The following is a 15,386-nucleotide window of genomic DNA, read 5'->3' as shown; positions in this document are numbered from 1 at the left end:
TATATACTATTATTTGTTATAGAAATGTCGATAATAGCAAATGATTAGAAATATTCCTGAAATCCTTCAGTAGGGTGTTGGTTAAATACACTATGGTATATCCATAGAATGGAATTCTATCCAGCAGCAAAAAAACCAAAAACAAACAACTCCCCACCAACCGAACCAAACAAAAACAACAAAAAAAGCAAGAACGAGAAAGCTCTTTTTTTTATACAGATACAAAATAATCTCCAAGAGACATTAAGAGAAGACGCAAGGTAAAGAGCAAGGATTTTAGTGAGTTATCTTTTTTAATTTAATTTTTAATTAATTAATTTATGGTTACATTCGGTCTTCATTGCTGCACGCGGGCTTTCTCTAGTTGTAGTGAGTGGGGGCTACTCTTCATTGCAGTGCATGGGCTTCTCAGTGTGGTGGCTTCCTTTGTTGCGGAGCACGGGCTCTAGGCATGTGGGCTCAGTAGTTGTGGCGCACCAGCTCTTAGTTGCTCCGCAGCATGTGGGATCTTCCCAGCCCAGGGATCAAACCTGTGTCCCCTGCATTGGCAGGCAGATTCTTAACCACTGTGCCACTAGGAAAGTCCTGAGTTATCATTTTTGTAAAGAAAAGGGGAAAAGTATGAATACATATGTGTATGTATTTGGTTGCGTATATACAGAATATTTCTGCAAGGCTACAAGAGAGGGGAGCTATTTGGCTATGGGATAGGAGTTGAAAGGAGACTATTCACTGTGTCCCCATTTGTACTTTCAGACTTTAAAATCTGTGAATATAGTACTTCTTCTAATATTTAAATTTTACTTTTGAAAAAGAAGAACGATAAGGGGAGGTGGGCAAACAGAAGCTAGGATGCCCTTTTTAAGGCAGGCAGCCGCTATGCTGCTTTATGCATTATTGGCGTGGAGGGAGGCAGGTTTAATATTGCCAGATCTTCCCCCTTTTTTTTTATTGTTCTGCACTTTTTTCGTAAGCCATATCTCAGTACACATAGACAGATCTGCCTCATTGTTTTTAATGGCTTCAACGTATTTCATAATGCTATTCTCGAGAATAATCGTACCTGATGTCTCTAACAGTAAAATTGATGACATCATTTGGTTAGATTAATGGTGTGTTGGTAGACATATCGTTTTTCCAGCAGGAGTGCTATTTGCGTGAGTAGTATCCTTAAATCCTTCAGCCTCAGAGAAGGCTGTGTAACTTCCCCTTGGTGGCTGGTCACAGGCAGAACAAAGAACTCTTCTTCCTTCTGTCTCACCTGAATCTCTCCTGTAAACATTGTAAAATGTTTACATCTTGTACATATTGCAAGAATGTTTATAAAATATGTTTTGACAAAGTTTCCTGGATAATGTATTGGACCGAACAGTTAGTCCTGGTTCTACTTGATGGTGTGATGTTAGAAAAAGGTCATAGTTTCCCAGTATCATACTTTTTCTTTTTGCATAATGGTGTCCAGAGCTGCTCTTAACCCCCTCACAGAACTACCTCGAGGCTCACAGAGACCACACAGGTGAGAACCATTTGGGTACCTGGAGAAATATGCTACAGGAATCCAGGAGATTATTTTTATAGTTAGGAATGCCTAGGGAGCCCATTTGAGCCTACCTTCTCTGTAATGGGTCCACACATGATGACCTCAGCAACCCTATCAGATAGATATTACTATCTCCAGCTTAGATGGCAAACTGAACTCAGAGAAATTTTTAAAACTTGCCTAAAACCTTTCCAGATCTTCCAATTTTTATTTTTTTAATATTTATTTATTTATGTATTTATGTATTTATGTATTTATTTATTTATTTATATTATTGGCCGTATTGGATCTTTTTTTTGCTGTGCGCAGGCTTTCTTTAGTTGCGGTGAGTGGGGGCTACTCTTCATTGTGGTGCGTGGGCTCCTCATTGCCGTGGCTTCTCTTGTTGTGGAGCACGGGCTCTAGGCGCATGGGCTTCAGTAGCTGCAGCACATGGGCTCAATAGCTGTGGCTCACGGGCTCTAAAGTGCAGGCTCAATAGTTGTGGCACACAGGCTTAGTTGCTCTGCGGCATGTGGGATCTTCCTGGTGCAGGGATTGAACCCGTGTCCCCTGCATTGGCAGAAGGATTCTCAACCACTGTGCCACCTAGGAAGCCCCCAGATCTTCCAATTTTTAAGGGAAGCTGGAAATAGTAATGAAGTTTGGGGACTTCCCTGGTGGCGCAGTGGTTAGGAATCCGCCTGCCAATGCAGAGGACACGGGTTCGATCCCTGGTCCCGGAAGATCCTACAAGCCACAGAGCAACTAAGACTGTGTGCCACAACTACTGAGCCTGTGCTCTAGAGCCCATGAGCCACAACTACTGAGCCCACGTACCACAACTACTGAAGCCCACGTGCTTAGAGCTCATGCTCCGCAACAAAAGAAGCCACTGCACACCACAACTAAAGAAAGCCCATGTGCAGCAACCAAGACCCAACGCAGACAATAAATAAATAAATAAAGAAGTTTGAGGACTCTTCCACCAATTAATAAGTAGTGGTTCAAAAAAACACCAAAAACAAAGGAACAAAAAACCAGGCTAAATGAGGCAGGTCTATGAACTGTGCCCAGTCTGAGCCCATCAGTGTGGGGTCCTTTGGTAAGGACTCCAGGACCCCTTAGGAATACTGTCTTTATTTGGGAGACAGGTGATGAAGGCAGCCTGGGGCAGGGGTACCGGGATGGCAGGGCAAGTACAGCTGGAGTAGAACCTAGGTGTAGGGGCTAGTAGGGGGAAAGAAACAACAGGATCTGATGACACTTGGATGAGGGGATAAGGGAGAAAGAGAGGTAGCAGAAGACTGGATTTTTAAGATTGAGTGGTTAGTAAGGGGGAGTGATTTATAGGTAAAATAGAATGAGAATGGCTCTGAAATCAGGAAGAGCTGTGGTCTCAGCCCCTTCTCCACCATTTGGGATAAAATTTGGGTTTTCTTTCTTTTTCTCTTTTTTCTTTTTTTTTAGAACACTTGATTTATTGGGAAAATTCATCATGAAAATTGCTTAATCTTACAACTTACAAAATAATAATTTGATATATAAAAAGAATTGGTTTTCATTATGTAAGTACAAATAGTAAAAAAAAATAATAATCCACATAATATATCATATTTGCCATTCAGAGAAACCCCACATCCCTGAATTCTCCTGTTGCATGTTTACATCATATTTTTAAAAATTTGTTTACCAAGGAAAACCAGGTTTTTAATCATATTTAAGTTTTTGCTTAGAGTTGCAATCCATCAGAAGCTTTGTCTACATGATTAGAGCCAGGTCAAGCCTAAGATGAAAAATTCAAGCCATTTCTTCTCTTTAGGCTGTTTTTGTTTGTTTGTTTGTTTGTTTGTTTTTATTGGCTGTGTTGGGTCTTTGTTGCTGTGCGTGGGCTTTCTTTATTTGAGGTGAGTGGGGGCTACTCTTCGTTGTGGTGCACAGGCTCCTCATGGCCGTGGCTTCTCTTGTTGTGGAGCACGGGCTCTAGGCACGTGGGCTTCAGTAGTTGCAGCACATGGACTCAATAGTTGTGGCTTACAGGCTCTAAAGCGCAGGCTCAATAGTTGTGGCTCACAGGCTCTAAAGCACAGGCTCAATAGCTGTGGCACATGGGCTTAGTTGCTCTGTGGCATGTGGGATCTTCCTGGAGCAGGGCTCGAACCCGTGTCCCCTGCATTGGCAGGCGGATTCTTAACCACTGCGTCACCTAGGAAGCCCTTTAGGCTGTTTTAATGTTACTTTTTTGACGAGAATGGTCCTCCTAATGCTTTACTGACAACTTAATCCGCCTAGAGGTTATGACGAATTAGACCAGTCCACCTTTTAATCCAATCTACTCTAGTGTAGAACATATAGCAGCACAGAATTACTAGTATAGCATTTTACCACACCCCAACCCTACAAACCACTTTAAAAGAGAAAATCTCATCTTAAGATTTCACCACTTATGGAGTCCTTACTACTGCAGCAGGCTTTGGCCATGAAAGAATACTTTCTTAGGCGCCATATAAAGTTAACAGGAAGCTTAGTCCCAAATCAATTATTCACAATATTAATTAGAAATTCTCAAAAATGCTATGTATTTAGGAAATGATTTTGCTTCTTTAAATAGCTGAAGGTTTGAAAAAATACTTACTTTTTTGTAGCTTTTATTTAGAGTACTGGTCACTGGCAATTTTTACCAACATCTTCCTTTCTCCTTAGTCCTGAATAGACCCAGTCCGTTCCATCCGGGAAAAAGAGAAACCTGATCAGATTACTCAAATCTTTGAAGCCTTCTCATTTTTACCTTGTAAATTATGTGGTTAGTTTCATACTCACATCCTTTTATAGATGCAAGAGAAATGGTATGGCTAGATATAAGGAAACATTGGCATATTAGTAATTAGGTAATTAGTTAAAAGAAGTAAGTGTTGTTTAACTCTACAAAACATATATAAAAGATGAATGTGAAACTATAACACCATTTAAGAAATATTCTCTCCCAAACTATTTCAGCATTTTGACTATAGTTTTATGGTATGAACACTGTCCCAAAATAGGTTCAAAGTATTCTGGGAAAACCGTTTTTCCCTGGAATTCATCCCAGCAGCAGTGGTGCTCTTCTGTGCATTCTCCACCTTAGGCAGTTGTGTAGGTGCACCTGGGCTTGGCATTGCCCAGCAGGTCATCTTCATAGTTGGGGAGGCAACAGGAGAAGAAGGCACAGCAGATCAGGATGAAGCCATAGGCCCAGTTATAAGTGACAGCAGTGTTCTCACGAAGCCTAAAGGCCTGGGTATACTTCACAGGGTGAATTACCAGGAAGATGATCTGGAACACAGCAGCCAGGGCCAGGAGGCCTCCAATCACTCTCAGGAAGACAAGCATTTGGGGACAGCAGAGGGCGAAGAAGGAGAGGATGAAACAGATCACCAGGATGATGAAGCCGCAGAAGAGCAGGGCGGTGGCTGCCTTTCCTCACGCATACTGCAGGAGGCTGTCACAGTTGCCATCTGGTGGTGCATACCGCCACCACAGCGAGGATGTCTCGCTTCCTCGTTCCACTGCAGCCAGCTGCAGGCGGCCCAGCGCGATGGTACTGAAAACGATGGCGCCGAGCAGGAGCAGGGACAGGACCCACCTGCAGCGCTCCCAGGCCAGGCCGCAGCTCAGTATCTCCACGGTGGCGGCAGGGAGGAGAGGAGCGCGCGGGGCTCCGACACCGGCGGAGAGTCAAATTTGGGTTTTCTTATCGTTAAATATTGGTACCTTAGAGGTAGGTACCAAGCAACGTCACGCATGGAAAGTGTTTATAGTGCTCAAAATATTAACTGTTACAAACATTGCATTGGTCTCCTCCTTCCCCACTTCCATTTTTCTTCCAGTCTGCATGGTCCTGGTGGAGCTGACCCCACCCCCAAGAGGGTGCAGCAGGAAGCTCAGATCTGGCCGATGGATGAACCAGGTTCTCCTGACAATGGTAATAGGTTTGGGTGGTCATGTGACCAAATCCAGACCAATGAGAGCCAGTGAGAACCAGTCCTGTCACTTCCATTGGAATTGGACTGGAGGTGAGATGAGGGCCTGGACCATCTTGCCTCCCCTGGGGAAGAACAGGTCTGAGACGGAGCCAACCAGAGTTAGCAGAGCTGAGAGAGGAGGAGAGAGAAATTGGGGCCTGGGGAAGTAATTAATGTCTCTTCATCATGCTTCAGCTCCATGCCAGAGTTTTCAGCCCACTCTTGAGCCAGTACCTTCCCTTTTATCTTAAATAAATGCATCTGAACAAAAAACAAATACAAGTGTCTATGAACAGAGGACAGGAAACTTCTAGGCAGACCCCTTGATGTTTGATGTCCTAGTGTCTTGGGACACGTCTGCCTCCTTAATCCCCTGGAGATTTTGCGGGGGTGAGGAGAAGGCAACTGATAACTGCTGAGAATTCTCCATTCCTGCCAACTCCCCAGTAACAGCATCACAAGAGGCTTCCAGATTAGTGAAAACTGAGAACACAGTCAAGTGTGAGTCAGGGTGACACAAGGGAGGTGAAGAGACTGCAGACAGACAGAGCAGGAGTGAGACATGTGAGGAAGGCAGGAGCATTCTTGCTATTTCTAGATTCCTGCACAGGGATGCTCTGTGAGGAAGCCTGGGATTCTATGACCCTGAAGCATGCAGGTCACCTCCAGAGCTTCAGTGCCCCTCGTCACGTAGTCCCTGTGAGCACTAAAACAACACCACCCAGGATGTGACTCCCTCAGAGAGACATCAAAGGATGAAAATTGTTCAGGCAGGAGAAGGTGAGGCTGAAATGTTCCCTGAGTGATGAGCTGGCAATGGGGTGTGTTAAATGTGTGTGAATATCAGTCTTCCATCTGAACAGTCGGGGTGCGGTCCGAGTTCTGTTTATCTCAGTAACCTGCAGAGGAACGCAGACAGTGCCTGGCGCATAGGAAGAGCTAGAATAGAACGTTTCACACAAAAACAAACTGGGAGACTTCAGCGAACTCCTTCTCCTCTTCCCAAAAGAGCAACCCTAAGCTAGCTGGCTAAACTTGGGACTGAATTCTTGGGGCAAACCCTGGTGCGAAGAAAGGCATTTGGATTGAGATTCCTCTGAGAGACATCAGTGGGCTGGGAGTATTGATGGGAAATAGGGGTTAGTTCCCCTGATACGGGGCCTCCTTGCCAGCCTTCCCTAGAACTGCAGACACGAGGGAGCAAGCCTGCAGGTCAAAGGATCATGATTGGAGGAGGAAGACAGTGGGAGCTTACTGGCATCTCAGCCCAGCCAGCTTCCCTGCCTTCCAGCAGCAACAAGCATGAACATTGTGTCTGGAGACTGCTGAGCCCTTTACATCATTGTCTGGGCTACAACACTTCTGAATGATTCCCTCATCACAGCTCCTAAAGGGTCTGCCCTCACTCCCCTCCCGGGGAGGTACCTGGACAGCAATCCTTGTATCACAGTGGGATTCAGGGGCTGAAAAGGAATGAGTGGCTGTCCCATATCTCAGACCTGCTTTTGGCAAAAAAAAAAAAAAAAAAAAAAAGAAAAGAAAAGAAAAGAAAAAGAAAAGAGAAAAGAAAAAAAGGGAAATCCTATCATCCTCTCAAAGAATGGGAGAAAAATGGCTGCTGGGATGGCAGGATTGGAAGATTTAAAGTCTTCCTGGGAAAATTAACACCTGGGCTCTAGCTGTCACATTATCATTGATTAGCAGGTGGTTCTTGAGCAATTCAACTCAACTTATCCATTCATTCAACAAACACTGAGTGATGGCCACATGTCAGGTACCATGGTTTGCACTGGGGGAGTAAAGCTGACCAAGGAATATTTTCTACCTGCACAGACTATATGGGAAGACAGACCAGTCATCATGACAATTAAGTATACCATAGGGTGATGCTTGGTGTGCCAGGAGAAACCTAGGTACAATGGAGCCCAACAGAGGGCCCTCTTCTGTGGGCTTGCTTTCTCATCTGTATGCTAAGTGTGTGGTTGCAGATCATAAAAGGAGGGTAACGGGGCTTTGCTGTGCCTGTCAAGGTCACATCTTGAGAAGGAATGTAGACCCAGGTTGGCCTCCAAAGCAAATGCTGAGCAGTGGTTGTCAAACACCAGTGATCACTAGAATGAGAAACTCATGGAGAGATTATTTTTAAAAGGCAGATTTCTGGGTCCAACCCTAAGAATTCTGACTCAGTAAGTTTGCGGTAGGGTCTCAAAGTCTGCATTTTTAAGAAGTATCTTGGATTTATTCTGATGCAGATGGTCCATGGTCCAAGCCTTGGAAAAGCCTGTCTCCAAAGTCCCTGATGACCCTGCTGGACTAAAATCTCCCCAAATCTAAGTCATCTACTTTGAGCGAGCAGAAGTGCCTATAATAGAGCCTCAATTTTAGCTTCTCCCCCAAGATACAGGCTTCAACTTAAAAAAAAAAAAAAAAAGATATTTATTTATTTATTTATTTAGGCTGTGCTGGCTCTTCATTGCAGCATGTGGGATCTTTTAATTGTGGCCTGCAGACTCTTAGTTGTGGCATGTATGTGGGATCTAGTCCCCCGACCGGGAATTGAACCTGGGCCCCTTGCATTGGGAGCACAGAGTCTTACCCATTGGACAGCCAGAGAAGTCCCTAGGCTTCAACTTTATGAGACTAGCTGATAAAAATCACCAGGCTGCCTGTTTGACAGAAAGCACTTCAATTCACACAGTTATTTTTCACTTACTTTGGGGAGAAACAGTGTGAACATGCAATATGGAGTCTAAATAGTTTCCCATTACAAAAACACCTACATATCCTAAATAAGATGGTGTAGAGTATTGACAAAGAACACAGGCTCTGAAGCCAGGTTGCCTATGTTTCAATCTGCGCTTTTTCACTTACTAACAATGAAAGCCTGGGCAAGTTACTTTGCTTCTCTGTGCCTCAATTTTCTTATATGAAAATGAGACTGATGATAACAGTACCTACCTCAAGAGATATTACTGGAGTTAAATAAGTTAATATGTGTAAGCACTTAGTATGGTGTGTGGTGCTTACATGCAAGAAATACTATCTGTTATTAACATGGCTGAGTGTACAAAAAGCCTCCAGGAGCCAGAAACCAAGAGGGAACTGAAAGTTAGAAAAGTAAGCACATGGGCTATCCTTGCAGTTACCATGGGGGTGGAGGAGCGGTGCTGGTGTGAGAGCTGGTTTTATTTACAGGGGTTTGGGTTTTCATACTGTTCAGGGACAAGAAACGAGATCTTGAGCCTCTGGGAGGTGGAGGGTTGGCACTTAGACTTCCACATAAAGCCAAGACCATGGAAGGACAACATCCTTTAAACAATCTTAGACCAGAAATAGTCAATCTCTAACAATAAAAAAAAAACGAGAAGAAAGCTTGTTTATATTGAACTGAGCTCTAGGTCTGGAGGGGAAAATGTCTCCCTTAAGAATTTGAAACCACTGGCATAAGCCTTTAGTGGGTTTGGGGTTTGAATAAATAGTTCCTGTACAACCTAGAAACCCCTGGGCTAAGAAATGACATAAAATTTGGTCTGGGCCAATAATACTCTGTTAGAAGCAAACACTTTGATGATACTGGTTTCTCCCGATTAAAGCCCTGCTGAAGATGAGCTCACAATCCGAAATCACACAACACGCAAGGGAAAACCATGAGCTGGAGTCCACAGATCCAACCAACAATAGGACTTGACCTCCCAGAAACTTAGATTATAGAAACATCCAAGGAGACCACAAACTTAGCATGTTAAAATGACTAATAGCATAAAGTAAGGCTTCAAAAACCTAGTACATATCTAGAAAGTGAACAAAATAAGGCAGACTTAAAAAATAAAACAAATAGCACTTTTCCTTTGAAATAAAAAAAATACTCACTGAAATTTAAAATTCAGCCAACAAACTAAATAGTAGATTAGACAGAACTGAAGAAAGAAGGATTGAACTTGGAGGTAAGTCTAGGAAATTTTGCAGAGGGAACCCAGGGATGGAAACTATGAAATGGATATTAGGCGATATGGAGGAGAAATGAGAAAGTCTCCCATGTATCTAATAAAATTTCCAGAAAATAGAAGGAATAAGGTGAAGCCATGTTTGAAGGGAAGATGCCTGAGAACTGATGAAAGATGAGAAGGTTTAGAATCAGGAATCACAACAAACTCCAAAGGAGAGAAATAAAACCAAATATTCTTTAAGATACACCACAGCAAAACTACAAAAGGCCAAAGGCAAATTTTGTAAAATAACCAGAGAGAAAATACCAGGTGAGATCCATTGTAGTAGAGAGTACCTGTGAAGCCACGAAGACCACGTGAGCATGGGTGCTCCTAGAACATGTGTCCTAGGAGTGGAGCCTGAATAACATGGGACCCACGGACATGAGACAGAGAAGGGGTAGAGGCAGAGACTGAGACCAAGGATTACCGCAAAAGCAGGCAGAGGATTTGGACTTGGTATCAAAGGCTGCAGGGAACTCTTGCATTGTCTCAAGGACCCAATAAGACAAGTAAATAGACTTGTTAACCTAAAAGCATTTTCCAAAGGATTGTTTTGCTATGACTGTGGTGTGGAAATGCAACTATTCTGGGACTCTTTGTTCCCAACTCCAAACTGCTGGGTTTTTTTGTTTTGTTTTTTCTTTTTTTCTTTCTTTCTTTTTTTTTTTTTTTAATAGCACAGAGAGATTTTGCAACGATCTGAGGTGCTTTGAGAAAAGTGTTAAATCAATTTTGAGCAAATGCTGTTTCATTCTGGATTAACCATTCTGTGTGCAGTGTTGACATTTTCTGATGGAAATGACATCAATTACCCTCCTTCCTTTCCCTCTCTATTGCTGTGCCAGATTAGGTGGACCCTGCTTGGAAAAACTGGATTGGGCCAAACAAGCAGATGTCCCTGAAAATCTTGATTTCACATGCAGGTTAGTAATTCTCTCTGGCCTTTAGCCTCCTGGCTTGTTGTTGACAAATGGAAAGTTGCTAAGCATTTGCCCAGGAAACCCCCATAAAGATTCACGCACAGCCTGCCAAGGGATGTGAATGAATTAGCCAAGGCTGGCCCCAGGGAAATGAGGAGATGGGCTGGGTACCACTCAACTCACCCCATCATCCACTCAGGAGCTTTTATCTCACTTGTGACAGGAGGCCACAGCTGGCCCAGGGAGAGCTTATTCTTTTGACACACTGTTATGGAGTGATGACTCTGTGAAAGTCACTGCATTTGATGTGCTAGGGACACTGTAGTGATTCAGACAAGATCCCTGTGCTCTTGGGAGCTTAGAGTCTAGTGAGAGATGCAAATATGTCACTGTGATACAGCTTTGAAAGTGTTTTACGATGGGAGTGGTAATAGACATGGTAGAGGGAGACATAACTGAGGCTTGAAAGGAATGAGTAAGGATAACTGAAGGAAGGAAACCCAAGATATGTTCAAAGAAATGTGCATTGTTCAACTTTTTGGAGCACCAAAAATGAGGGGTGAACAGTAAGAAGTGTTGCTGGAAAGAGAGGCGGGAGCTGGACGGGAAGGAGTCTAGAAGCCATGGTCAGAATAAGCCTTGATCTTGAGGACTCTGGGGGCCACCAAAGGATTTTATGCAGGAAAGCAACCGGACTTGATTTTATTCTTAGCAAGCTCATTCTGGCTGCTGTCTGGGGTTCCGCCCAAAGGAAGAAGTGGGAGCAGGGAAATCAATCAGGCAGCTATTGCAGGGGTTGTAGGCGGAACCATGTGGCAGCGGTGGAGATGGGAGATGGGAGGAGCCAAGAGATGCTTCCACAGGAGCATTAATAATGGTTGGTGATCGAATGTGGACTTTGAGGGAGAGAGAGGATACAGAATGGTGTTCAGGTTTCTGGTTTAAACATTAGGTGGATGATGGGAGGAAGAGCTCTGTTTCTACCACCTCCTGGAAGCAAAGGGGGGAAGGGGGTGATACAGTAGATTATCAGGACAGAGCTATGACCGGAATGCAGCAGAACGTTCTCAAGGAAACTCAGGGCCAGCTTCACGGGTGTTCAGCTTGTGGACTCTCACCAAGCGCCACACTCAAAAGGACTCTGTGCTTGATTCAGTGCTCTACTAGCCATCTTGAAATTTACAGTGATTTTATGTGTGAACTTATGTTTTGTGAGTTAAGATGGGTAGGACATTTGGAACCTACCCGTGAACAGAGCAGATCTGTGCAAAATATGTGTCCCCTGCTCCTCGCTGCCCCATTCACATGGAGCATTTGGGATGCCCCCGGAGCACTGAATTCCAGTGGACACCATGTGTGACAATTCAGTGAGACTCAAAATGAGTAAAAGTGTGTTACAAAAGCTGGGCACTTTGAGTCTCACTGAACAGCAGAATTCCCTACTCTTGTTTCGTATTAACAGGACGACAGCTGACTAAGAAGGGGGCTGACTGCCCTGAAAAACTATGCTTTCCATTCAAATCAACTTGCTTTAAAGGCAGAAAGAAGGCAGTGGCAATTCTAAGGAGAACGACAGAGGAATCTTTCTTACTCCTGTTATTTCCTGTTCTAGCCAACCATGTATGCTGTAATGATGACAGAAGGAGAAGGACAGGGCAGTGCATCGTTCCTTGTCTTTTGAGTCCTTTCTTGCCTATTAAATTGAAGGTAGGGAGCTTTGGTAGAATGTACACAAATCAAAACCACTTGAGTTAGTTTTGTGCAGTGTTTCTACTCTTTTGGTGAGAATGAGGTACGCATGCGTGTACAAGCTACAAAACACAAATTGTGTAATTTTAGTGATTGTGCATATGCGTGAATGTTTTTAGAGTTGCATTTAAAACTGGCATTGCACAATATAAAAATGAACAGTAAAATTCATGCCAATAATTTAGAGTTTAAAATTTTTTCTTTACTTGGAACAACATTTAATAGCCAACATTTAAAATACTATGACAGTGGGAATGCAAAATGGGACAGCCACTTTGGAAGACAGTTTGGTAGTTTCTTATAAAAATAAACAGTCTCTTAGCATATGATCCAGCAGTCACACTCCTAGGTATTTACCCAAATGAATAGAAAAGTTATGTCCACACAAAAACCTGCACATGAATGTTTATAATAGCTTTATTCATATTGCCAAAATTTAAAGTGAACAAGATGTCCTTCAATAGGTAAATAGATAAATAAACTGTGTTACATCCTACATCCAAACAATGGAATATTATTTGCTGTTAAAAAAAATGAGCTATTAAACCATGAAAAGACATGCAGGTGTGAAAGGAAAATCAAAATGGAGTTGGTATTGCTAAGAGAGCTCTCTAAGATGGAGCTGGCAGGCCAGTAAGGAAGTGTGACTTAACGCACATCTCAGTCTGAATGGAATCTGATGTTCTGACCTGATGAAGTCATCCAAAACATCTGCCAGAAACTCAAGATACTTATCGGACACTTCCTCTAAAAAACTTGTGACAGTCTGTCTATTTATCAGACCCCCACCCTAAAACAATTCATGAGTCCTTAAGGACAAATATTTTCTGACTCATCAGAGTCGATCACAGTTCTCGCCAGGCCACTTTTAACAATCTCATGGCTTTTTTGTCTTTATAAACCCCTGACTCTTCCTCTTCTCTGGAACACTCTTTTAGGGTTACCTGAATCTGTATCTCCCAAATTGCAATTTTTAAGACCCCCAGATAAGCTCTATTCTTATTTTCAGCCTCTTGCATTATTATTATTATTGTTATTATTATTTGGTTGACAGAGGAAACTTAAATGCATATTTCTTAGTGAAAGAAGCCAGTCTGAAAAAGCTACATACTGTATGGTTCCAACTATATGACTTCTGGAAAAGGCAAAACTATAGAGTCAGTAAAAAAAAAAAAAAAAAACGGTGGTTGCCAGAAGTTTGAGGGTAGGGAGAGAGGAGAAAGATCAATCAGTGTAGCACAGGGGATTTTTTAGGACAGTGAAACTATTCTGTATGGTACTGTAATGATGGATATATGATATTATGTGTTCATCAAAACTCAGAGAATGTACAACTCAAAGAGTAACCTCTAATGTAAACTTTGGACTTTAGTTAATAATAACGTGTCAATATTGGTTCATCAATTATAACAAACATACCACAGAAACCTGAGAATAGAGAGGGGGTATATGGGGGCTCTCTGTGCTTTCTGCTCATTTTTTCTTTAAAAATTGTCTATTAATTAAAAAAAATAAGGGTAAAGAAACTTTTATTGCTGCCATATTGACTTCTGGGGCAGAGGCTAAGGAGGTACAGGGTGGAGAAATTGACAAGCACTCTAGAAAGACCTCAGAGTGACCAATGGGTCTCTTTGCTTTGGCTTGGGTCCCCATCTTTGTCAATAGGGAGTGGAGTCATCAAGGACCCAATCCTGTGTCAGCTTCTCCACTGGGCATTGCCCAGACTTCAGGTGGACTTTGCAAGAGCTGGCACTTGGGTGTCTTTGCCGATGGATTCCGAACCCCTACTCACTGCCCTACCTTCAGCTTGCCCCTTTTCAGAATTGAAGAGCCATATATGTTCCAAATCTACAAGATATGGGGCATGACACATTCCTGGATGACCAAATAATTGTCGGTGTTATCAGAAAAGAGACTTTAGTACCATCTCTGCCGGATGACCTTGGTCAAGTTGCTTTACTTCTCTGGGACTCAGCTGACCTGTATGGAAAAGGAACATGGTGGAGGGAGACAAGTTAGATGATTTTCCAAGAAAGCTACTGTAGAACCTCGGTGTATAAAAAGATGAAAGTGGGGGCTGTTCTGGTTGAAGGTAGGAAAAGATAAGAGGGGGATAACATAAAATCCCAAACTACCACTCCCTTGTCCTCTTGACCCACTGATGCTCTTGAAGCCCCAGAATTTCTAGAAACCCTAGGGTAACAGGGAACACAATTCAAAATCCCTATCTGGCTACCTCTCTCATAATTAATAAATAGAAGGGCAAGGGATCTTTTCAAGGTCATACAAGGAGTTAGTGGTCATGATGGAATTAGGACCCAGGTCCCCTGACCTCTAGTTCAGTGATCTTTCCCTTCACCGTTTTGCCCCAGTCCTGTTGTGGCCACATTTTGTTTATTGAGTGGGGAACACCCTACTAGCCCAAACATGAGCTCTGCCCTCTGGAAATGGAAACAGCAGCCCACACACAAATCATTGCCACTGCCCATGCAAGGACACCCACACAGAGTACCGGCAATAAGATCCTGACTCTCGCAGGTTATTTGTATTTTAACCGAGTATGAGATTCCCGAGTTCCCTAGAGCCTCTGGTCAAGATTTGTCCGGGATTTGGATGAGCCATTAGCTGAGACTTAAGCAACTTTAGCATTTGCTCCCTGTCCCAGCAGAATGCTGAGTTATGCACAAGCTTGTATTCTTACAGCCTGGTTCTTCCATAAGTATCGGTCTTATCTCTTCAACTAGATGCTCTACTCCATAACAGACAGCCCCCCCCATGCCTAGTTTGGTGTTTTGTATACAGTTAATACTTAATGAATAGTTCTTAGTTAATCATACTTCTCAAGGCCATTGGACCTATTTCTGCTCACGAAATGGGAAAGGGGGCAACGTCTGAAGGGAGTTCCAAAGGCATGCACACTTGTGAACCTATCAGAAAGGACATGGCACCGTTCACCCAGCGTGGAGTAAGTGAGAAGGAACTAAGCTGGCAGCCAATGAGAGCATTCTCCAAATAGCAGCTACCACTTTGGAGCATTTACTGTGTGTGGTAGACACTGTGCTAAACCCTGCAGATGCACAATCTCCAGGAGTGCTAAAAATAACCTTGGATGGACTTCTTCCTACCTTATGGTACAGATGAGGGAGCTGAGGCTCGGAAAGAGGATATAACTTGGACAAAGCTTCAGAACTTCCACTAGAACCCAGAT

General features: G+C 43.1%; 1 long non-coding RNA gene and 1 pseudogene across 1 annotated transcript; both read right to left on the bottom strand.

The window, feature by feature from the left end:
* Positions 1-329: 329 nt before the first annotated feature.
* On the bottom strand, positions 330-4,248 carry LOC130859396 (uncharacterized). The gene is made up of 3 exons (XR_009055195.1): positions 4,155-4,248; positions 1,064-1,272; positions 330-585 (listed from the first exon to the last, which is right to left on the bottom strand). It is a non-coding gene; the product is annotated as an uncharacterized LOC130859396 (long non-coding RNA).
* A 391-nt stretch (positions 4,249-4,639) lies between these two features.
* LOC130859206 (p53 apoptosis effector related to PMP-22-like) lies at positions 4,640-6,781 on the bottom strand (annotated as a pseudogene).
* Between the last annotated feature and the right edge of the window lie 8,605 nt (positions 6,782-15,386).

Source organism: Hippopotamus amphibius, chromosome 8, assembly GCF_030028045.1.
Source record: "Hippopotamus amphibius kiboko isolate mHipAmp2 chromosome 8, mHipAmp2.hap2, whole genome shotgun sequence".
In the NCBI taxonomy this organism is placed as follows: Eukaryota; Metazoa; Chordata; class Mammalia; order Artiodactyla; family Hippopotamidae; genus Hippopotamus; species Hippopotamus amphibius.
Note: the sequence above shows the minus strand (reverse complement) of the source record. Positions and strands in the feature narration are given on the sequence as shown.